Below are 23,997 nucleotides of genomic sequence, written 5' to 3'. Positions count from 1 at the left end.
GCATTATAAAAAATATAAAAATTCTTTCTCTTCAATCCATTTCCATCGAATCTTGCAGCTGCACAGAACATCTCTTCTATAATCCCTATATCCTCTTCAAGCTCTTTCACTGCCCAATTCAATAGTGCTTATCACCCTCTATCATGAGCCAGAATTGGGTCAAGATAGGTTAATCAGATTCCCACTCCTGGAAATTTGGAACTAAGACTAAGATATTTTAGTTCAATATGAGCAGATCTTTTGAATGTAAACACATTCTACCTGCCATGGGAGAAGGCTATTTGACAAAATAGAATTCTCCTCCAGTAAGAAAGAACACTTCTTCAAAAGGCAAGAAAGAAGTGGACAGGTAAATGTACTGACAATTGCAATATTCTCTTAGCCAAGGTAGCATAAAATCTTATAACAGCATACATTTAACACTGAAACTAAGACAGCTATCTAAAATTTCTCTTCATCTTTTACCTCTTAGAATTTTAAAAAACATAAATAAAATGAGCAGAGAATATCAAAATATGCAAACGAGCACCAAATTTCACAGCTTGTGGGCGTTTCAATACAAGCTGACAGAGATGGGAAATGCATCTTAAGAGAAAGAGATTCTGATGGGTTTTTAATATTTTTAATCTTTTTTATAGAAATGTAAAAGAAAAAAAGACCAGGAAGTATTTCAGATGAGTTTAGCTGGCCCACCTGAAAAGTTCTCCACCAGAAACACTGGCTTATTTTGAGTATCCCTGAGTGTCTGAGTGCCTTGGTCTAGATCTGGCACTATAGGCAAAAGCCCGAGAGGCTCTGATAAATAGCAGAGGACTAGATAGCCACACTGCTCCTATCCCAGGCCAGAGCTCCTTGTCCACTGCAGGAAGCTAGCCTCTCAGCCCACCCTTGGCTGCCTACACAAATACACACTTTTCAGCTCATCTTGCTGTCTAATATACTTCCTTTCGATGTTTATTTTCTTTTTAATTATTTCCCCGAAATCCTTTTCATTCTTATACTTTACTTTCAGAATGTTATTTCCTGTGCTTAATTTTTTAATCTCTTCTACTTTTAACTTCTCCTCCTACCCCCTATATCTTAATCTTTTATCCCTTTCATTTTCAGGATTTTAACCTTTTATTTCATTGGCCTACATCCTTTTCCCATTTATTTTAATTCTCATCCACTTCATCTTTTTTTTTTAATAGTTAACCTTTACTCTTTCTTTGGAGTTTCATTCTTTTTATATTTTTTAACTTCTATTTCCCCATCTTCATTTTCTTTCTTCTCTGATCTTACTCTCCATTTTTAAAATCATGTCTTCTAAATATCTATGCTTCCTCATAAAATGATAAAAGTTCCTTCTTCCTCTTCTAACCTTCTACATTTTATTTTTCACAGTAACCGATAATTAAGGCCAAAGGGCTATTGTCATCATACGCAGGGAAGACCAGAGACTTTATACTTTTTCTTCAATTCCAAATACCCCTCCCAACCTGCTTTCCCCTGCCACCCTCACCCTCTTGGTCCTATCTATAGTGAGTCTCAGAAAATCTCTTCTGAAGAAACAGAAAAACCTTTAAGATGACACTTCCTAGGCCTCGAATTTCCACCCTGGCGGTTCACCTACCTTTATGGGACTATGTAGATTCTTGTCCCTTGATCTATCTTGCTTATATATGAGGCTCTGTAGTTATTGTTGCTGGTGTTTGGCAAGAGGAGAGGGAGGGAGATGTACAGAGAGCTAAAATAGAGATACAGAGAGAAAATGATAGGCACAAAGGGTGAATGGATCAAGAAACTGGGATAGGGAAAAAGCTTTATCAGATGTAGAGCAAAACATGTCAAGAGCATGCCATGAGTGCATAGATAATGGCAAGCAAGAGGCTCCCTAGGAAGGATTCATCATGAGATACCCTGAACTGCTTTAGTGAAGCCAGATCTCCGAACTGTGGAGCCTCCTAACCAACCAATGTGCTCAGGACAAGACCCACCAGGAGGACTGTTGGAGGCTAGCCTCAAATGAGTTCTTTCCATGTTGCCCCCGTCTTACCTTAGCAAGGCACCAGATAGCCTCTCAGAGCACCTCCCAGGCTTTCACTTTCTCACTATGCTAATTAGGGAGAAGTTGGTCTTAGCTGGCTTTTTCACAAATAGGGGTATTTTGTAGAAAGAGACTGTTGTTAATTTGCTAGGACCTGTATTAGGAAAACAAGTCCCCCAGAATATCAAAATCTATGAGAAAAGTGAGACCCAATTCCTCCCAGATCATGGGTTTAGTATCTTCCTCTAGGGTAACTGTTGAGGCATAGGGACATGGCTGCCATTGGACTTCAGGGGTCCTTTCTCTGGTTCCCTAAGGAAGAACAGGATGTAAGAAATGGTTTGACTCAGTATCCGTATCTCAATAATAATGGCAATATTCTTGCTTTCATGCACTTTTTTTCTATCAGAATTCCTGCCACTAAAAGAGAATTTTCCCATCAATGGGCCCTACCTCACTGATGGACAAACCTGACTGATTTATAATTTCTAACCAGCCTCATGCTTTTGCATCCCCAGCCCTTTCCTGAGAAACCAGGTCCTCTAGCCACACTCACAAATTGCTTGACACCATCCTCTATAGTCCTTGAAAATGCTTGATAGGCTGCCTCTTTAGTAAAAAGTCCCAACTCAGAAAATCAACTGACAGCCCTATTTCCAGAACTTGGTTAGGGATATTCTGCCTTGGCCAAGATGATTTTGGCTTGCCGAAGAAGCAACTTTCTGCAGTAGCATTCAGCACACACCAAGATACATTTCCTTATACCTAGAGTATGCCCTACAATAACAAAAATTCACTTCCTGAAACATTCTCTATTGGAATCCTAAGACAAGAAAGACTGATGTGTGGACATTTTAGATGTTTTAATATCATTTCCCCATAAAATATCTGAATTTCAAAACATGTATCTCCCCACATTTACCACTTTGCAAGTTTTATCTTTCCAACGATAGGGGGAAATGTTTGACAAAGTACAGTTTCAAGTGACATACTGAGTCCATTAATTCAAAGGATCATAAATTCTTCTTTTCAACCTGAATTTAATTTCCTGTCTTGAGGTACACTGTAAGATGGGATGTTTCTTTGATTAACTTTCTGATATTAACGTGATTTCACCCATTTGTAGGGGGATAAAAAAATACCAATACTTGCAGGAAGTCCAGCGCAACCCCACCAGAAGCAACAGAAAACAGATAGGTTTTCTTTAGGCTTTATTTTAGAGACAGATATACCAACCTAAATAGAAAACTCCTCACCAAATATATTTATGAACAGAACCTGGAAGTGCTGAAAGGTGGCATATGGGTGGAAATCTACCCATCTCTTACTCTAGAAATAAGCATAATAGACTGTATCAGAGTCTGTCCTCTCTTTTTATGACGATCCTGATAAATGATGCTGTAACCTGAGTATCAATTCTTAATGTAAATATCTGGAAGCCATCTGCATTTTGGCAGCAAATATGCAGGAACTTGTTTATGTCTGTCTTCATGTACTGTTGTACTGTTTCCATACAGTCACTCTCTCTATAATCATTTTTATCTATATGTTCACTAGTTGGTTTATCTTGTATTGTTTATGAAAAAGACAATCTTATCTAGAACAAGTTAGAGAGTAAATAAATGGGAAAACACTCTTGAAAAGTTATGGAAGAATAATTAGTTGTAGTGTGCAAACACGAAGGAGTCGGTAAATATTTTTAAGCAAGGGAGTTATAGAGGTTCTGTGGTTGAAGTAGCCCTTGCTAAATAGTTAATACATACTGCTGAGATAGAATGATTATAGGAATACCAATTACGAAAGGAGTGCAGTCAACACAGTGGGTAATGAGCAAATGAAGAAGAAGAAAGGACTGACAGTGACCACAGCAAGGAAGAATCTACCGTGCTTGGGGAGAGTACATTAGATATAGAGAAAACTGGATTATATTAATTATCAGAATTTGGCCAGCATATTTAATCCCTCAAAACCTGTTGTTTCTTCATCTGCAAAATGGGAGCAACATTAGTTACTTCATATGGTTTTCCTGAATATTAAATCAGAAAATACATGTAAGTTGCTTAGCATAATGGCTTTTATGTAGTAAATGTTAAATAAATGATAATTATTATTTGAATATAGATAAAGGAAAGTAATGAGTTAAAGATAGCTTCCAGGATTTAAGTGAGGGTGATTGAGGAAATGGGGATATCACTGATGAAATTAGTTACTCTGGGAGAGAGAAAATTTGTATCATTGTGAGGTATAGATAGCATATCCCCAGATACTACAGGCATAATTTTTAAAATAAAAAAGACATTTCATAATACCTCTTATGTCATAATCATTTCCAACCATTTCCTCCAGCACCTCCACCCACTTCATTTGAACATAATTCTTAGATGTGTTTCCCATTCACCCTGATTTAAAAGCTGCATAAGGTACATTTCCAGTCCCTTTTCCACTGGCATCAGGCAACCCAGGTGCATCTGCCCTATTGATTTACATGCTATTTTTCTCCTTTTCCAGGTTATTAATGAAAATATTAACTAATCCTATCCCCTGTGGCTTACCACCAGACACCTTTTCCCAAAAGGCAGTATGCTATAATTTATCACCAACATTTTTTTTTCCTTGCAAGTCAGTTTCCAGACTCACAACTGGCTTTTTAAACAAAACAATTGGAACTAATTCACAGAGTATATTATAATCACATCTGCCACATCTATATTCGGCAAATGATATGCAATAGCTCTAAATTCCCAAATCAGAAAGACCAAGAGGGACTAAGATGGTTGAAAAGGAATTTACAGTGAAATAATGTCTGAATCATCTACCTAAGGAATTTACAGGGAAAAGTCTGGAACATTCTCTACCTTTCAAGTGTTGGAATAATGTCTGAATCATCCACCTAACTTCCAAACAAGCCAAAAAATTTTTTACCTCATGATATACTGTAGCTCTCTTTTTCAATATATTAAATATCTTATTTCCTTTGTTTTTAGTTTTATAAAGTTTTTATTAAAAGTTTTTTATTTTTCTTACTTCCATTTATTATAAGGGTAAAAGATGTTTGTTTAAATTAGAAATTATCGGGAGTTCCCGTTGTGGCCCAGCGGAAAGGAATTCGACTGGGAACCATGAGGTTGAGGGTTCGATCTCTGGCCTCGCTCAGTGGGTTAAGAATCCAGTGTTGCCATGAGCTGTGGTGTAGGTTGCAGACGCGGCTCGGATGCTGCGTTGCTGTGGCTCTGGCGTAGGCTGGCAGCTACAGCTCCAATTAGACCCCTAGCTTGGGAACATCCATATGCCGTGTGTGCGGCCCTAAAAAGACAAATAAACAAATAAATAAATAGAGAAATTATCAAGTAACATCCAATATTTGTGGATCAAGGTCCTCTCAAGAAAGTATACACAGCCACAGAGGCCTTCCCCAGCTTGGGGAGGAAGAGATGTAGAATTCATATAAAATGTCATAAGAAGAAAGAGATTTTTAGACAGACAATGCATGGAGTCCAATCACAAGCTCACATTTTTGTTTTTTGTTTTTTGTTTTGGGGTTTTTTTGTTTGTTTTTTTTGGGGGGGGGGTTGTATTTCGTTTTTTTTTTTGTTTGTTTTTTTTTTTTTTTTGGTGACATCCATGGCATATGAAGTTCACAGGCCAGGGATCAAATCTGAGCTGCAACTGTGACCTACACTACAGCTGTGGCAATGCTAGATCCTTAACCCACTGCAACAGGCCAGGGTTCAAACCCTCACTGGTGATCAAACCCACACCAACTCAGAGACAACACTAATCTTTAACCCACTGCTCCACAGTGGGAACTCCACAAGCTTGTACTTATTAGATCTCTAATATCCCCTAAAGATAGCTGTGACCTCCACTATTTCAGAATAACTTGAATAGCTAAGGTGAAAATAAATGGCCATTTCATTCCTCCTCTAAGCACAGGTAATCTGGTATGGGCACCCCATGCCCATAATCAATTTTGCCTGTCAAAATCTTGTCCTCTTCTTGGATTCATGGGGCTTCACAGCTTCGATTCACTCATATTCACCATAGGAAGGCAGTCAGTATCAAGAACAGGATTCCATATCTTGCCTCCATTGTTTACTGGCTCTCTGAGCCTCAACCTCCTCATCTATAAAATGGAAGTAATGTCTACCTAGCAATAATGTTGAAAGGATTCAGTAAGTCAACTGGCATAAAGGATATCCCAAAGCAATTGATAAGGAATATCAAAGTCAAGAGGTTGGTTGTTGGCTTCAACAATTATCCCAAGAAAAGAGCCTCAACATTTTTAAGTCATAAATCTTGATATCTAATGTTTCAGACTTTCAAGCTACTTGTCACAAGAAAAACTGTAATTTAGGTAGTAAGCTAAAGAGAACTGATAAAATTTAAAAATGAGTCATGGGTTCCATAACTGGCGCTATCTGCCTTCATGTTAGTCTAATGAGCACCTAATGACGCTATATAACTCAGCCAGGGAGAACGAAAGGAAGTTAACCCATTCCTCACACCAAAATATCTAGGTTTTAAGGATAAAATTGAAACTTCAATGAACAAATACTTCTTTCCAGCACCATCAAACAATCATTTGGTTCAGGATCTTTTTCAGGGAAAGGCAATTGAGTTAAACCTCCTTTAGGACACTGTGCTGCAAAAAAAGAGACATCTTTGAAGTTTTATGCAACAGTATATCAGTCAACTTGAGGAGGCACTGAGTTAGCAAAACAAGCTATAAGAAACTAAACACATTGAAAAATCAGGCTCATATACTCTTCTAGGTCCCTCCCTCTGTTGACCCCACCATCAACACCACCACCATCACCTCTGTTCCTGTGGGGCATCATCTGGTCTGGAAGAGGCAGAAAACTAAACAGAGGTTATTAATCACTGTACTTCAGATGAAGCTCACTTATGTTTCTGTATCCCATCTGTTACATATTCAGCATTTCCCTTAACTTCCCTTTAAGCCATTTTGATGTTACTGTATTGCAAAAGTGACCTCCTGAGAACAGGCAAATAATATCTCTGAGTTAATAATCACCTGTTACATCGCCTCTAAAATGGCCATGCAGACTCCATAAATTAAGAAAAGATATGCTCCCCACCCCACTAAAATTGCAAATAATACCATGAAAGAGGTTATGCTCCCAAGGAAAGAGGTATTACAAAGATTTGACCCCTTCTTGACCACCCTAGAATAAGAAATTATACCTTAGCAACTGCAGAGGTTTAAGGGACAATAAAGTGGGCTCTTTTCTCGCCTTCTCATAGAATACACAAAAGCAAAAATAAATATGGGGAAGGGCAGGTCAGGCTGACAGTAAGATTTTTGACTTTGGAAGAAAGAATGCTCTTCACAGGATGACACTACAGAGTAGATCAAAAACATAGTCTCAGCTCTAGCTCTAACAACATAAAAACCATTACAATAAATCATTTCTCCCTGGAAGAATCTCTTGTATATATGAAGCTGTCAGAAGCCTCCCTGTACACATAGAGAATACTACTGTGGACTTAAAAAACACCCACAACCTGAAATGTGAGAGTTAAGTTTCATTTGGGGTGAAATTAGGACTTAAGCCTGGGAGACTGCCTCTCAGGCAGCCCTGAGAAACCACTCCCAGGCAGTGAGGGAGGAGCTAGGATATACAGGGGGGTTGGCAACAAAAGGCAGACAGCAGGAACAAAAGAGGCCTGGGCTCACTGAAATCATTCCTTTGATATGCACCTCCACTCTCAGGGCCAGTAGCCTGAGTTTTCACAGTCTGCAGGGCTCACTGGCTCTCACCCTTGGAGGTGACTGCATCTAGATGACCATGGCATTCTTTGTTTTATCCTTAACTACTGACCAGGCTGAAATAACACCCAAGGAGGAGAAGGGGGGGGAATCAGGATTCCATAAAGGTGAGGGGGAAGTGCACACAGCACACACACATTTTACAAAAGTTTGTCGCTGATCTCCTGAAGGTTACTACCATCACAAGGAGTAGACATCGCCATGATGGATTTTAGCGTTTTGGGGGATATGAGGAGATACAAGAATTGGGCACATGAAATCTTCTCCTAAAAATATCTGACTGTCTGAAGACGTGTTCTTCCAGTTTTCCCAGAACAGAGTCCCTCACTCCTGATGTTCACCCTGAGCTCTGCTTAGGGGGTGTTGCAGGTCGGCAGCTGCAATGGCTCATAATTTAATCCATGTTGAGGCTGATGGCAAGTGCCAGACTTTAGTTCACAATACTGTCAAATGTCTAAAATTCAGGAGCTTTATGAATGTGTCTCCAAACTGAATGGTGTGCCAGTCTACTCCAAATTTACTCCTGCTTCTTTTTCACAAAGGATTGGAGGCCAGGAATACAGGCTCTGATGGGATTTTATTAAAGTTACTTGACTTGGTATAGGTTCGAATTTCAACTTGATTAAAAATCAGGATACAAAATTAATACACAGAAATCGATAGCATTTCTATATGCTAACAATGAAGAAGCAGAAAAGGAAATTAGAGAAGCAATCCCATTTACCATTGCATCCAAAAGAATAAAATACCTAGGAGTAAACCTACCTAAAGAGACAAAAGTCCTGTACTCTGAAAACTACAAGCCACTGATGAAAGAAATCAAAGATGACACAAATAGATGGAAAGACATACCATGCCCTTGGATTGGAAGAGTCAGTATTATCAAAATGACTATACTACCCAAGGCAATCTACAGATTCAATGCAATCCCTATCAAATTACCAAGGACATTTTTCACAGAACTCAAAATATTTTAAAATTTCTTTGGAAGTACAAAAGACACAGAATAGCCAAAGACATCCTGAAAAAGGAAAATGGAGCTGGAGAAATCAGGATCCCGGACTTCAGACTATACTACAAAGCAACAGTCATCAAAACCATGTGGTACTAGTACAGAGACAGAAATCTAGATCAGTGGAACAGGATAGAAAACCCAGAATTAAACCCACACACCTACGGTCAACTAATCTATGACAGAGGAGGCAAGAATACACAATGGAGAAAAAACACCCCATTCAATAAGTGGTGCTGGGAAAACTGGACAGCCACATGGAAAAGAAGGAAATTAGAACACTTCCTAACACCATACACAAAAATCAACTCCAAATGGATTAAAGACCTCCATATAATACCAGATTCTATAAAACTCTTAGAGGAAAACATAAGCCAAACACTCCCCAACATAAATGATGGCAACATCGTCTCAGATCCACCTCTTAGAATAATGACAGTAAAAACAAAAATAAACAAATGGGACTTAATTCAACTTAAAAGTTTATGCACAGCAAAGGAAACCCTAAACAAAACAAAAAGACAACCCACAGAATGGGAGAAAATCTTTGCAAGTGAATCGACTGACAAGGGCTTCATCTCCAAAATTTATAAACACCTCCTACTGCTCCATACCGAAAAAACAAACAACCCCATCCAAAAATGGGCAGATGATCCAAACAGATAATTCTCCAAAGAAGACATACAGATGGCCAAAAAACACATGAGAAGATGTGCAACATCACTCATTACTAGAGAAATGCAAATCAAAACCACCTTGAGGTACTCCCTCACACTGGCCAGAATGGCCATCACAAAAAGTCTGAAAACAGTAAGTGCTGGAGAGGGTGTGGAGAAAAAGGAACCTTATTACACTGTTGGTGGGAATGTAAATTGGTGCAACCACTGTGGAAAACAGTACGGAGATTCCTCAGAAAACCAGAAATAGAACTAGCATTTGATCTAGCAATCCCACTTCTGGGCATCTATCCAGAGAAAACCATGACTCCAAAAGACACATGTACTTCACTGCAGTATTATTTTCAATACCCATGACATGGAAGCAACCTAAATGTCCATCAACAGAGGAGTGGCTAAAGAAGACGTGGTGCATATACACAATGGAATATTACTCCGCCATTAAAAGGCAAGAAATAATGGCATTTGCAGCAACATGGATGGAATTAGAAATTATCATGTTAAGTGATGTCAGTCAGACAATGACACACCAACATCAAATGCTTTCACTTACATGTGTAATCTAAAAAAAGGACACAACGAACTTTTTTGCAAAACAGATACTGACTCACAGACTTTGAAAACCTATGGTTTCCAAATGAAACAGGTTGGGTAATGGGGGATGCACTGAGGGTTTGGGATGGAAATGCTATAAAATTTGGTTGTGATAATTGTTGTACACCTATAAATGTAATAATATTCACTAAGAAAAAAATAAAGTTACTTGATTCTGTACAGGTTCTAATTTCAACTTAATTAAATTACATAAGTCAGAGAGTTCCCGTTTTGCCTCAGCAGGTTAAGAACCCAACTAGTATCCATGAGGATGCGGGTTCGACCCTAGCCTCCCTCAGTGGGTTAAGGATCCGGCATTGCATCAAGCTGTGGCATAGGTCACAGATACAGCTCAGATCTGATATTCCTGTGGCTGTACTGTAGGCCAGAAGCTGCAGGAAAGATTCAGCCCCTAGCCTGAGAACTTCCATATGTCCAAGGTGTGCCCCTAAAAAAAAAAAAAAAAAAAAAAAAAAAAAGACGTAATAAGTAGCCTAATTCCATAACAAGTTCCCTTTGACTTTAAAGGGATCGTTAAGCAACATTCTGTGCCTAATACTGCACTAGGCTCCCAGGAGAATAAAAAACTCATTGAGACAGAGTGTTGCTTCTGAGAAGCTCTTAGGATAATCCCTTAGTGATAATCACTTTGTATTGTGAGTCTTTCATTTCTCAGCTCTGAGAAGTAGGCATCTGAGTGGTACTGCCACAGCCCTTGCATATTGCCAGCATTCCTCCATGTGTATTGATTCTAGAATTCCTAGTCAACTTATAGATTTTATGGTTTTCATTTTCCTTTTGATAACGCTAGCCTTTTTTTTTTTTGCTGTTTTTTGTCATTTTTTTATTACTCAAATGAATTTATCACATCTGTAGTTGTATAATGATCATAACAATCTGATTTCACAGGATTTCCATCCTACAGCCCAAGCACATCCGCCCACCCCCCAAACTGTCTCCTCCAGAGACCATCAGTTTTTCAATGACCGTGAGTCAGCATCTGTTCTGCAAAGAAGTTCCGTCTGTCCTTTTTTCAGATTCCACATGTCAGTGAAAGCATTTGATGTTGGTGTCTCATTGTATCGCTGACTTCACTTAGCATGATAGTTTCTAGGTCCATCCATGTTGCTAAAAATGCTGGTATTTCGTTCCTTTTTATGGCTGAGTAATATTCCATTGTGTATATGTACCACTTCTTCTGGATCCACTTCTCTGTCGATGGACATTTAGGTTGTTTCCATGTCTTGGCTATTGTAAATAGTGCTGCAATGAACATCGGAGTACATGTGTCTTTGCGAGTTGTGGTTTTCTCCGGATAGATGCCCAGGAGTGGGATTGCTGGATCAAATGGTAGTTCTATGTTTAGTTTTCTGAGGAATCTCCATACTGCTTTCCATAGTGGTTGCACCAATTTGCAATCCCACCAACAGTGTACTAGGGTTCCTTTTTCTCCACACCCTCTCCAGTATTTATTGTTTGTAGACTTTTGGATCATGGCCATTCTGGCTGGTGTAAGGTGGTACCTCATCGTGGTTTTGATTTGCATTTCTCTAGTAATGAGTGATGCTGAACATCTTTTCATGTGTTTCTCGGCCATCCGTATGTCTTCTTTGGAGAATTGTCTGCTTAGATCTTCTGCCCATTTTTGGATGGGGTTGTTTGTTTTTTTAGTATGGAGCAGTAGGAGGGGTTTATAAATTTTGGAGATTAATCCCTTGTCAGTCGATACACTTGCAAAGATTTTCTCCCATTCTGTGGGTTGACTTTTTGTGTTGTTTAGGGTTTCCTTTGCTGTGCAGAAACTTTGAAGTTTGAGTAGGTCCCATTTGTTTATTTTTTTTTTTTATTGTCAATACTCTGATAGGTGGATCTGAGAATATGTTGCTGTCGTTTATGTCAGAGTGTTTGGCCTATGTTTTCCTCTGAGAGTTTGAAAGTGTCTGGTCTTATATCTAGGTCTTTATCCATTTGGAGTTTATTTTTGTGTATAGTGTTAGGGAGTGTTCTAATTTCATTCTTTTCCATGTGGCTGTCCAGTTTTCCCAGCACCACTTATTGAACAAGCTGTCCTTTCTCCATTGTATAGTCTTGCTTCCTTTGTCATAGATTAGTTGGCTTTAAGTGCATGGGTTTAATTCTGGGCTTTCTGGCCTGTTCCACTGATCTATATTTCTGTCTTTGTGCTAGTACCATGCAGTTTTGAGGACTGTTGCTTTGTAGTATAGTCTGAAGTCCGGGATCCTGATTCCTCCAGCTCCATTTTCCTTTTTCAGGATGTCTTTGGCTATTCTGGGTCTTTTGTGCTTCCAAAGAAACTTTAAAATATTTGTTTGAGTTTTGTGAAAAATATCCTTGGTAATTTGATAGAGATTGTATTGAATCTGTAGATTGCCTTGGGTAGTATAGTCATTTTGATAATATTAACTCTTCCAATCCACGAACATGGTATGTCTTTCCATCTATTTGTGTCACCTTTGATTTCTTTCATCAGTGGCTTGTAGTTTTCAGAGTACAGGACTTTTGTCTCTTTAGGTAGGTTTACTCCTAGGTATTTTATTCTTTTGGATGCAATGGTAAATGGGATTGCTTCCCTAATTTCCTTTTCTGCTTCTTCATTGTTAGTATATAGAAACGCTATCAATTTCTGTGTATTGATTTTTTATCCTGCAGCTTTGCCAAATTCATGGATGAGCTCTAACAGTTTTCTGGTAGAGTCTTTAGGATTCTCTAGGTAGAATATCATGTCATCTGCAAATAGGGATCGTTTTACTTCTTCCTTTCCAATTTTTATTCCTTTTATCTCTTTTACTTCTCTGATTGCTGTGGCTAGGACTTCCAAAACTATGTTGAAGAGTAGTGGCGAGAGCAGACATCTTTGTCTTGTTCCTGATCTTAGTGAGAATTCTTTCAGCTTTTCACCTTTGAGAATGATGTTCGCTGTGGGTTTGTCATATATGGCCTTTATTATGTTGAGGTAGGTTCCCGCTATGCCCACTTTCTGAAGGGTTTTTATCAGAAATGGATGTTGGATTTTGTCAAAGGCTTTTTCCGCGTCTATTGAGAGGATCATACGGTTTTTATTCTTCAGTTTGTTAATGTGGTGTATCACACTGATGGATTTGTGGATATTGAAGAGCCCTTGCCTCCCTGGGATAAATCCCACTTGATCATGATGTACAATCCTTTTAATGTATTGTTGGATGCGGTTTGCTAGTATTTTGTTGAGTATTTTTGCATTGGTGTTCATCAGTGAAATTGGCCTGTAATTTTCTTTTTTTTTTTTTTGTGGTATCTTTGGTTTTGGTATCAGGGTGATGGTGGCCTGATAGAATGAGTTTGGGAGTGTCCCTTCCTCTGCAATTTTTTGGAATAGTTTCAGAAGGAGAGGTGTTAGCTCTTCTCTAAATGTTTGGTAGAATTCACCTGTGAAGCCATCTGGTCCTGGACTTTTGTTTGTTGCAAGTTTTTTTTAATCCCAGTTTCAATTTCAGTACTTGTGATTGGTCTGTTCATCCTTTCTATTTCATCTTGCTTTAGTCTTGGAAGATTATACCTTTCTAAGAATTTGTCCACTTCTTCTAGGTTTTCCATTTTATTGGCATATAGTTGCATATAGTAGTCTGTTAGGGTCCTACATATTTCTGTGATGTCTGTTGTTACTTCTCCTTTTTCATTTCTAATTTTATTGATTTGAGTCCTCTCTCTTTTTTGCTTGATAAGTCTGGCTAGGGGTTTATCCATTTTGTTGATCTTTTCAAAGAACCAGCTTTTCATTTCATTGATCTTTTCTATGGTTTTCTTCATTTCCATTTCATTGATTTCTGCTCTGATCTTTATGATTTCTTTCCTTCTACTAACTTTAGGTCTTGTCTGTTCTTCTCTCTCAAGCTGCTTTAGATGTAAAGTTAGCTTGTTTATTTGGGCTTTTTCTTGTTTCCTGAGGTGGGCTTGAATTGCTATAAACTTTCCTCTTAGAATGGTTTTTGCTGCATCCCATAGGTTTTGGAGTGTGGTATCTTTGTTGTCATTTGCTGCTAGGTATTTTTTAATTTCCTCTTTGATTTCTTCAGTGATCCATTGGTTGTTTAGTAGCATGTTGTTGAGTCTCCATGTGTTTATGTTTTTTGCAGTTTTTTTCTGTTGTTGATTTCCAGTCGTATAGCATTGTGGTCAGAAAAGATGCTTGATATGATTTCAATTTTCTTAAAGTTACTGATGTTTGATTTGTAGCCCAGGATATGGTCAATCTTAGAGTATGTTCCATGTGCACTTGAGAAGAATGTGTATTTAGCCTTCCTGTTGGATCAGTAGCACTGCCTAAGGTTTGTGTGGCTCAACTAAGTGTAAAAGGTTTTTAACAAACATTTACTTCCATAATTTTCTTTTCAGTGTTTTCAGTTTCACAGCCTCATTTCTGTTTTGGAGGTAAGGTGATTTATGAAGGATTCACAGACAATTGATTTCTTGAGATCTGAGTGATCCTTGGCAAAAGATATAGAGTTTTACTGAGTAGATATTATAGCGTCAAAACAATACAAATAGGAAAGCCTTACTTAAGAGAGGTTTTATTTATCTGGGTTTGACTAATCAGATAAAACCTATTAATTTAGTTGTTTCCTTTTTGGAACAGTAGAATTCATCCAGATATTCCTGGTTCAAGACAAGACTTTTTTGGTTTGTTTTTGAAAGTCACCTTTCTATAAGAGAGGAAATTCTAAGTTGAAAGGGCCCGTCCTTTATCTTTCCTTTGCTATCTTTGTGCCATTTGAGGGCTTAGGTCCTATTCTCTCTTTTTTTTAAGTGATTTCTTTCTGAAGATTTTATAAATTTAAGACTCTTGAGATGTAAAGCCAAAAGATAGCTTAGACATCTCTTTCTTTGGTTTTCCACTTCCTCCTAATCAGAAATACCCATTGCTACCTAGAATTCCATGGTTTGAAATCCTTAACTCTATCAAAAATTCATTAACCCTGCAAAAATACTTTTTTCCCCTCAAATACACTTTTTAGCTAAGTTCAAAGTAATATTTGCAAAAATGTCAGATGTTTCACTTTCAAGAGAAAAAACTTCCTGAAGGTTTACTTTGATTCTGTGGATTGGATGGAAAAAAAAAGAAAACCATTATGGAATTAAGTTCATTGATTTTCTAGTTGAAGCACCTGATAATTCTGCTATAAAGCTAGTATCATTTGTGTGCAAAGCTTTTTTTTTTCTGCTAATGGAACCAACAACTTGACAACTATTATTTTTTTTATATGTACAAGAAAATTGAAACAGAAAATGGAGAAACTTAAATAATTTTTTATTTTAAAAAGTCATGCCTTTCCTAGTGATCTAGTGATATGTAAATGTACCTCAAGCAGCTATATTTGTTGAATCAACTTTTCAACAGTCCTCTTAAGAGTACTACTAACCTTTGAAGAGATTTCATGTGCTCTATAGCAAGACTGCCTTAGACTCAGTTTTCCTCAGTGATTTCTCATACATCTAAGCTATTACTTCTCATATTTGCCATTGAACCCTCCTTCTCAAGGCCTGGCAGCTTTGTGTATTTTGCAGACTTCATTGTCCAACCACTGACTGATCATTGCCAACCACTGACTGATCATTACCAACAGCATCATGGGATGCTTCTACCCCCACACCTTGGCTGGAAGGAGGTACCAGTGTCTGGTTGCTAAGTGGCAGAGCACACCTTACTTTATCAGAGGGTACTCTGTCTTTATCCTGAAACAGGACTATCTGTAAAGGGTCAGAAAAGAGATGAATTATCACTGGTCATCTTTCAGATATAACAAAATATTAAAATGCTTATGAAATTTTTTAATCTATTTATTAAATCATCATTCAGATTTCACACCTGTTAGAGTGAGGGCTCTGCTCACTGCACATGTGTCTCATACACTAGACTGGACCATAGCAGAAGCTGGAAGCATGAAGTGAAAATATGTTGTACCCATTTTACCTTTCAGAAACTACAACTATTAATGACAGCTGCATGGAAATCACTGAAGCTAGAACACACTCTCACATCATGCACAAAAATAAACTCAAAATAGCTTAAAGACCTAAATGTAAGACACCATAAAACTCCTAGAAGAAAACATAGGCAAAACATTCTCCGACATCAACAGTACAAATGTTTTCTTAGGTCATTCTCCCAAGGCAGTAGAAATAAAAATAACAAATGGACTTAATCAAACTTACAAGCCTTTGCACAGCCAAGGAATCCATTATAAAAACCAAATGACAACCTACGGAATGGGAGAAAATAGTTGCAACATGCAACCAACAAGGGCTTAATCTCCAAAATATACAGACAACTCATACAACTCAACAACAATAACAACAAAACCAACCCAATTGAAAAATGGGCAGAAGACCTAAAATAGACATTTCTCCAAAGGAGACATATGGATAGCCAACAAGCACATGAAAAAATGCTCAACATCACTAATTATTAAAGAAATGCAAATCAAAACTACAAGAAGGTGTCTCCTCACACTGGTCAGTATGGGTATCATTAACAAGTCTACAAATAACAAATATTGGAGGGGTTGCAGAGAAAAGGGAACCCTCCTACACTGTTTGTGGGAATGTAAATTGGTATAACCGCTGTGGAGAATAGTATGGAGGTTCCTCAGAAAACTAAATATAGAGATACCATATGATCCAGCAGTCCTACTTCTGGGCATATATGCAGACAAAATTACAATTCACAAAGATACATGCACCCATGTGTTTGTAGAAGCACTATTTACAATAGCAAGACATAGAAACAAACTAAATGTCCATAGACAGGTGAATGGATTCAGAAAATGTGATGCATATAAACACAGCCATAAAAAAGAATGAAAAATGCTGTTTGCAGCAACATGGATGGAATTAGAGATCTCATACTAAATGAAGTAAATCACAAAGAGACAAATACCGTATGATATCATTTAGATATGGAATCTAAAATAGGGCACAAATGAACCTATTATAGAATAGAAACAGACTCAGGGACATAGAGAATAGACTTGTGGTTGCCAAAGAGGAAGGAGGAAGGAGTGAAATGGATTCCAAGTTTGAGGTTAGTAGATACAAACTATTACATTTAGAATGGATAAGCAGTAAGATCCTACTTTACAGCATGGGAAACTATATAGCCAGTCTTTGGGGATAGAACATGATGGAAGATAATATAAGAAGAGCAAAATGGGGGAGTTCCCTTTGTGGCACAGCAGAAATTAATCCAACTAGTATCCATGAGCATGCGGGTTCAATCCCTGGCCTTGTTGAGTGGGTCAAGGATCTAGCATTGCCATGAGCTGTGGTGTAGGTCACAGACAAAGCTTGGATCCCAAGTTGCTGTTGCTGTGGTGTAGGCTGGCAGCTGCAGCTCTGATTTGACTGCTAACCTGGGAACTTCCATATGCCACAAAAAAATAAAAAGGGGGAAGAATTTCATAGAATCATCAGGGCAGGAGGTTGGTTCTGAATCATTCTCCATTGTGTGCAGACATCTCTCTTTAGATGTTATTTTGCCTGTATGATCTGCCTGCAGGATTTGCTAAGGGGGGCTATTTGGGGCAGAGAGTAGTCATTTTTTTAACTAATTCCTTTTTTTTTTTTTTAATCTAGTAAAAGAGTCAACAGGTTTGGCAAGACATGGTATGTATTCAGGAGAACCTAAGTCAGGCATTACATTAAACTGCCTAGTGATCTCATTTCTATAATTAGATTATTTTAAGGTTAGAGAGGAACAGAAATGGGCAAACAGGAAAGGGACAAAAGAACTGTCTTCAATCAAACTGGAAACAGACATAAACAGGGAAATGGGTGTAGAATCAATCATCCTAGGTATAACAGACATGATGTAATTGCTCCTACCATGGCTGTGCAATCTCTTACTTTAATTTGGACCTGGAACCTGGTGGTAGAGTTATGCCAAGGGCACCATACTAAGAGAATAAATGCAAACTCTACACAGCAGCCCAGTCTGGGATTTAGAATGAGTTCGTTCAGTTTATAGTCACCTCCCACTGGTAGTGTGTTGATAAGAGTTTAACAACTAGCTGGGGCAAGGGAGAGGGGAGAGAGGGAGAAGGAAGCTATGATTTGTGGTATTTGATGATTTCCGTGGTGTAAATACTTTCACCACTGCTAATTTCAAAGCTCCTTTCTTGAAAGTTGCCAAACTTGAAGTTGGCCAGTGTGCCTGATTGCGTCTGGTTCACCAAAGCTGGAAGCTCTCCAAGCCCTGTTTTGGGGGGTTTTAATGGCACCTTCATTACTGAGGCATGGTAGATTATCAATCATTAGTGATTGGTTCATCCCATTTCCCCTCCTGGGAGGTCAGGGGAGTGGGTTGAAATTTCAGCCCTCTAATTACAAGGTTGGCTCCCTTGGCACCCAGCCCCCATCCTTAAAGTCGTGCTGAGGGTCATGTCATTAACATAACAAAAGACACCTTCTGCTCTCCTACTTAAGAAACCCCAAATGTTTTTAGGGACTCTGTGCCAGGAACTGAGACAAAGAACAAATGTATATTTCTTACTATAAGTCACCATGTCACACATACCATTTATGTTCATAAATTATATTGAACCAAAATATACTATCTAAACCTTGAGCATTTGCTTACCCTACCTCCACCCTGGTCAACATGGAGGCGAAGAAAATCCTTATGGACTAAGATTTCATTAGCATCTCCTATCTTCCCAAATATATAGTGACAAAATGATTTCTAAGCAATTATTGTATACAAATTTTAAGGCCTAAACTATTTAAACTGCAGAACATTTAAGTTGTATTCTAGATACCACAGGGAAAATTTCAGTGACTTGGGGAACCTTCAGTAATACACCTTGATATATGTGAGTCTGTTCTCGTGTATAAAAATACAAAACTTGTGTTTTATGCATCAGTTGTAGATATTGTTCTGCACCATTTCCTCATAAAACAGGATGTGCCTTATGCTAATTTGACATGAATATTTCAGTATCATTTGGCAAAAGGAGCAGAGACAAGACCCATGTCAAAAAAAAACCCCTCAACCTTGGGGTTACCACATTCTCCAGTGGTTTCTTTAATTACAGATTTATGAAGTGAGACTGTCCCAGGAAGAACAGAAATTGAATATACCAATCAGGAAGAAGATGATCAGAACAACCGTGGAACACCGAAAGTAAATAAATAGATCAAAGTGACTGGCACCAAAACAAAAAGGGCTTCATGGTTTCATCATAGCAAGCTCTGACAAGTCAGTATTCTATCTTAAAAATGGATGGAAACTGAAATCAGCAAAAGTGAGTTTTATGACCATCAAACACTGCTGGACATTTATTGATGGGTGTTACTGAGTGTTGACTTAAAAAAATGTACAACCTAAAACTTGAGAGTTAAGTTTTATTTGGGGCAAAATTAGGACTTAAGCCCCAGGGACAGCATCTCAGGTAGCCCTGAGAAACTTCTCTGAGGAGGCAAGGGAGGAGCTAGGATATATAGGAGTTTTTGCAACAAAGGGTGGGAAGCAGGAAAAAAATAGGTCTGTACTCACTGAAATCATTCCTTTTGATCTTGGAGAGACAGCAGTGAGTGATGGCTTGCAGCGAGATCTTAATTTTCTGCTCAGGAATTGAACCTGGGCAGCCTGGATGAAAACCAGGAGTCCTAGCTGCAAGACCAGCTAGAGGCTAGAAGCAGAATTGTCCTTATCTTTTCCCTCCATTGTTAGCAAGAATGTTGCAAGGAGAGAAAAACTAAAAACAGATATAAAGTTTATTGTTAGAGTCACAGTACAACATAAGGGAGAGCACACAGAGAAGTAGTTTATTTAAGTCAGAAGCAAAGGAGGAGTGCAGGTGCAGGCATCCCCCTGAGTGAGGAAAGCACCAGAGATGTGATTTAAATCACTTATATTGGACAGTTCTTCCGGGTCTTTTTTTTACATTTAGTCAATTATCTTGTTTTATTTTTATACCTGACTGGACACAGGACCCTCCCCAACATGGGCGCATATCTTTTGGCCAAGATGGATTCCAGAGCAAAGGGTAAGGGGACAGTATCAGGACTTATTACAGCCTGGCGCCCCCTCCATTTTTGACCCCTAGGAGTCTTACTGAACATTTGTAACTGGGGAGGTCTCCTTGACCCCAGGAGTGATTAAAGTGGTCATCTTTCTACTCCAGCAGAGCTCAGCTCCTGCCATTAATTTTTTCCTTGAAATGTCAGAGATACAAGGCCCAATTTACTTGGCCTAACAAGTCCCAGCTGTTCTCAGCCCAAGGGCCCATCTACCTTCTATCTGACTTTGATATGCAACTCAGCTATTGGCCAGTGTCCTGAGTTTTCATAGCCCTGGGGCTCACCAGTTCACCCTTGCAGGTGGTGAAGTACTGCCCCAAAGAGGCAGGGGGAAAATAATGTCAGTGTAAAGGTGAGGGAGAGGTGCACACATTTTACAAAAGTTTGTTGCTGGTCTCCTGAAGGTTACTGCTAGTCACAAAGAGCAGACATCACCATGAAGGATTTTAGTGTTTTTTGAGATATGAGGAGATGCAAGAATTGGGCACTTAAAATCTTCTCGTAAAAATATCTAACTATCTGAAGGCCTCTTCTTCCAGTTTTCCCAGAGCCCACAGCACCTCATTCCTGATCTCCACCCTGAGCTCTTCACAGGGTGATACCAGAAAGATATTATTGGAATCCGGGTTCTTGTTCACAGAGCCGAAGAATGAACTTCGAGAACACACAGGTGGCAGGCAAGCAAAAGTCTTTATTATAGGAAAGCAAATAGTTCCTAGCACAGACACTGGGAAGGGGAGGAAGAGTCCCCCTTCTCTAATCACCTAAGGAGGTTTTCTCTCTTAAAGGCAAGGGTACCATCATGGGGTCCTGATATCAGTTCTTCTCCCTATTGGCCTTGCCCAGCATCTATATCGGGCCTCGTCCAATAGGGACTTTAGAGTTAGGGTATGCTCCATAAGTTTAATTCTTTTCCTCTTCTTTCCCCTAGACTTAGTCACCACTCTTTACATTCTTTTGCTACCAGTCAAATGTATAGGTCAGAGGTTAATGCTCACCTTGATGTAAAACAAATGTACTTTCAATAGGTAATCTTCCAACAAGCAAGGTCTGTTTGTCTCGATTTGTTTTTATAAATCTTAAACCATGGACATTAATCAGGGAATATATTGAAGCCCATATTCTTACACTAACTACCTGAATTATTATCCTGCCTCAAGGGGTGCTACAGGTCGGCAACTGCAGTGGCTCATGACTTAATCCATGGCAAATGCCAAACTCCAGTTCATCTGGGACACACTAGTCATGAAGAGAAGAGAAATGAATCAAAGTCCTACTCCAGGAGTTCCCGTCGTGGCTCAGCCAAAGTGAATCTGACTAGCATCCATGAGGACTGCAGGTTTGATCCCTGGCCTCGCTCATTGGGTTAAGGATCTGGCCATGAGCTGTGGTGTAGGCCAGCAGCTATGGCTCTGATTGGACCCATAGCCTGGGAGTCTCCATATACCACTAGTGTGGCCCTAAGAAGATGACAAAAAAAAACGCTAAAATCCATCATGGCGATGTCTACTCCTTGTGATGGTAGTAACCTTCAGGAGATCAGCGACAAACTTTTGTAAAATGTGTGTGTGCTGTGTGCACTTCCCCCTCACCTTTATGGAATCCTGATTTCCCCCCCTTCTCCTCCTTGGGTGTTATTTCAGCCTGGTCAGTAGTTAAGGATAAAACAAAGAATGCCATGGTCATCTAGATGCAGTCACCTCCAAGGGTGAGAGCCAGTGAGCCCTGCAGACTGTGAAAACTCAGGCTACTGGCCCTGAGAGTGGAGGTGCATATCAAAGGAATGATTTCAGTGAGCCCAGGCCTCTTTTGTTCCTGCTGTCTGCCTTTTGTTGCCAACCCCCCTGTATATCCTAGCTCCTCCCTCACTGCCTGGGAGTGGTTTCTCAGGGCTGCCTGAGAGGCAGTCTCCCAGGCTTAAGTCCTAATTTCACCCCAAATGAAACTTAACTCTCACATTTCAGGTTGTGGGTGTTTTTTAGTCAATGGTATCATCAAATGAGATCAGACTTGGCCACTAAATACGACAGGATAGACCTAAGAAGTTGGTTATCATACGACTTCATAAGCTTGTGTTTCTTTTATTTTTAATTTTAATTTAATTACTATTATTATTATTATTGTTTTTTTGTAGGGCTCTACCCGTGGCATATGGAAGTTCCCAGGCTAGGAGTGAAATCAGAGCTGCAGCTGCCAGCCTACGCTACAGTCACAGCAATGCCAGATCCGAGCCACATATACGACCTATGCATATGTAGCAATGCCAGATATCTTAACCCACTGAGGGAGACCAGGGATCAAAGTAGCATCCTCACAGATACTAGTCAGGTTCTTAACATGCTGAGCAACATTGGGAACTCCTAATTTTTATTATTTTTTTGGCTGTACCTTAGGCATGTGGAAGTTCCAGGGCCAGGCACTGAACCCATGCCAAAGCAGTGATAATGCCAGATCCTTAACTCATTATGCCCTCATGGAACTTCCTAAGTTTGTTTCATTATTAGACTGCTTAATCAGTAATATCTTTTATAAATACTATAATTACCTTATAAAGAATCAAAAGGCTTAAAAGCAATTATTTATAAACCTCTCTGTAGCAATATCTGTAACCTTCCTTCTTTAGGTGTTTCTTAATTTTTTTTTTCTTTTTTTAGTAAACCAATAGCCTCTGAACATAGCAATGGCTATATGAGGAACTTCTCAAAGTTAGGATAATTATGAAATCAAATCTGTCCAGGTCAGAGATTCCCTCCCTTATACAGGCCAAGAGCCTACCATACCTATGCAAAGAATATACCAAAGAGGAATGATAGCTTTTTCTCTGAACCCTCGGGGCCTGGCACAGTGCAGGTCACAGGTCCACTCTGAAAGCTAGGCATGTCCTCCTGTCCACAGCCTCCTTCAGAGAAAAGGAGCCCTGGAAGATTTCCACATAGGCTGCCATCTGTCCTCCATGAGACTCATATCATGGCCAAGGCTGACTGGCCTGGAGGTCAGCCCTGAGGCCAGGAGAAGTCCAAGGAGTAGCCTGACAGGTGAACCTGGCCTGAAGGTATGTATGCTGTACACCAGACAGTGAACAATTAAACAAATACAATTTCAGGGAGTTTGAAAAGTCCCAAAAGACTCCAACAGGTAAGAAGAGTCTGAGTCTGAGGGATCAAGACAATTGATTAAGAGTGACTGTTAAACACCATGATAGGTTATATTTTGTTATCTAAAAATTCGTACGTTAAAATCCTTACTCTCAGTGACCTTATTTGGATATAGGGTCCTTACAGAGGCAATCAAGTTAAAATTAGGTTATTAGTGTGGGGTGTTAATCCAATATGACTTGTCTCCTCATGAAAAGGGGAAATTTGGAGAGACAGACACACAGCGAGAAGGCCATGTGAAGGTAAAGGAAAAGACTTGGGTGATGTGTCTACATGCTAAGGAACGGGATGACAACACTTGTCAGCAAGGCATCAGAAGCTAGGGGAGAGACATGGAACAGAGCCTCTTTCATGGTCCCCACAGGAAGCAACCCCACCAAAACTTGATCTAGACTCCTGGTCTGCAGAACTGTGAGATAATAAATTTCTATTGTTTAAGCCACCCAGTTGAGGCACTTTATTAACGCCACCCTAGCAAACTAAGACAGACACCTAGAGCTACTCTTGAATCAGAAACATCTGCTCTGCTCCTTGAGGCAAACTGCTTGGCTCATAAGCAGACTTTCTATCTTCTTTCTTGCTCATGTATCCCCACCACAACCCCCCATTACCATCACATAGATAACCTGAGGTTTTCTGCTCCTTGAAACCTGAATAAATTTAGCTAAGTT

The 23,997-nt window shown here is 39.2% G+C and overlaps 1 long non-coding RNA gene across 7 annotated transcripts in view; it reads right to left on the bottom strand.

Annotated features, from left to right (window-relative positions):
- The window catches only part of LOC102165048 (uncharacterized), a 1,242,341-nt gene that overhangs the window by 323,004 nt on the left and 895,340 nt on the right, over positions 1-23,997 (bottom strand). Inside the window, exon 4 of one of the 7 annotated variants that reach the window (XR_014827981.1) lies at positions 1,613-1,726. The exons of the other annotated variants lie outside the window; for them this stretch is intronic. This is a non-coding gene — a long non-coding RNA (uncharacterized LOC102165048). The remainder of the gene's footprint in view (positions 1-1,612; positions 1,727-23,997) is intronic. 7 annotated transcript variants of the gene reach the window in all.

This window comes from Sus scrofa, chromosome 14, assembly GCF_054392235.1.
Source record: "Sus scrofa isolate SSC_HxYL_T2T_F1_AM1 chromosome 14, Sscrofa_HxYL_maternal_Yorkshire_Landrace_v2.0, whole genome shotgun sequence".
Taxonomy (NCBI): domain Eukaryota; kingdom Metazoa; phylum Chordata; class Mammalia; order Artiodactyla; family Suidae; genus Sus; species Sus scrofa.
The sequence above is the reverse complement of the archived record's forward strand: the minus strand, read 5'-3'. Positions and strand labels throughout refer to the sequence as shown.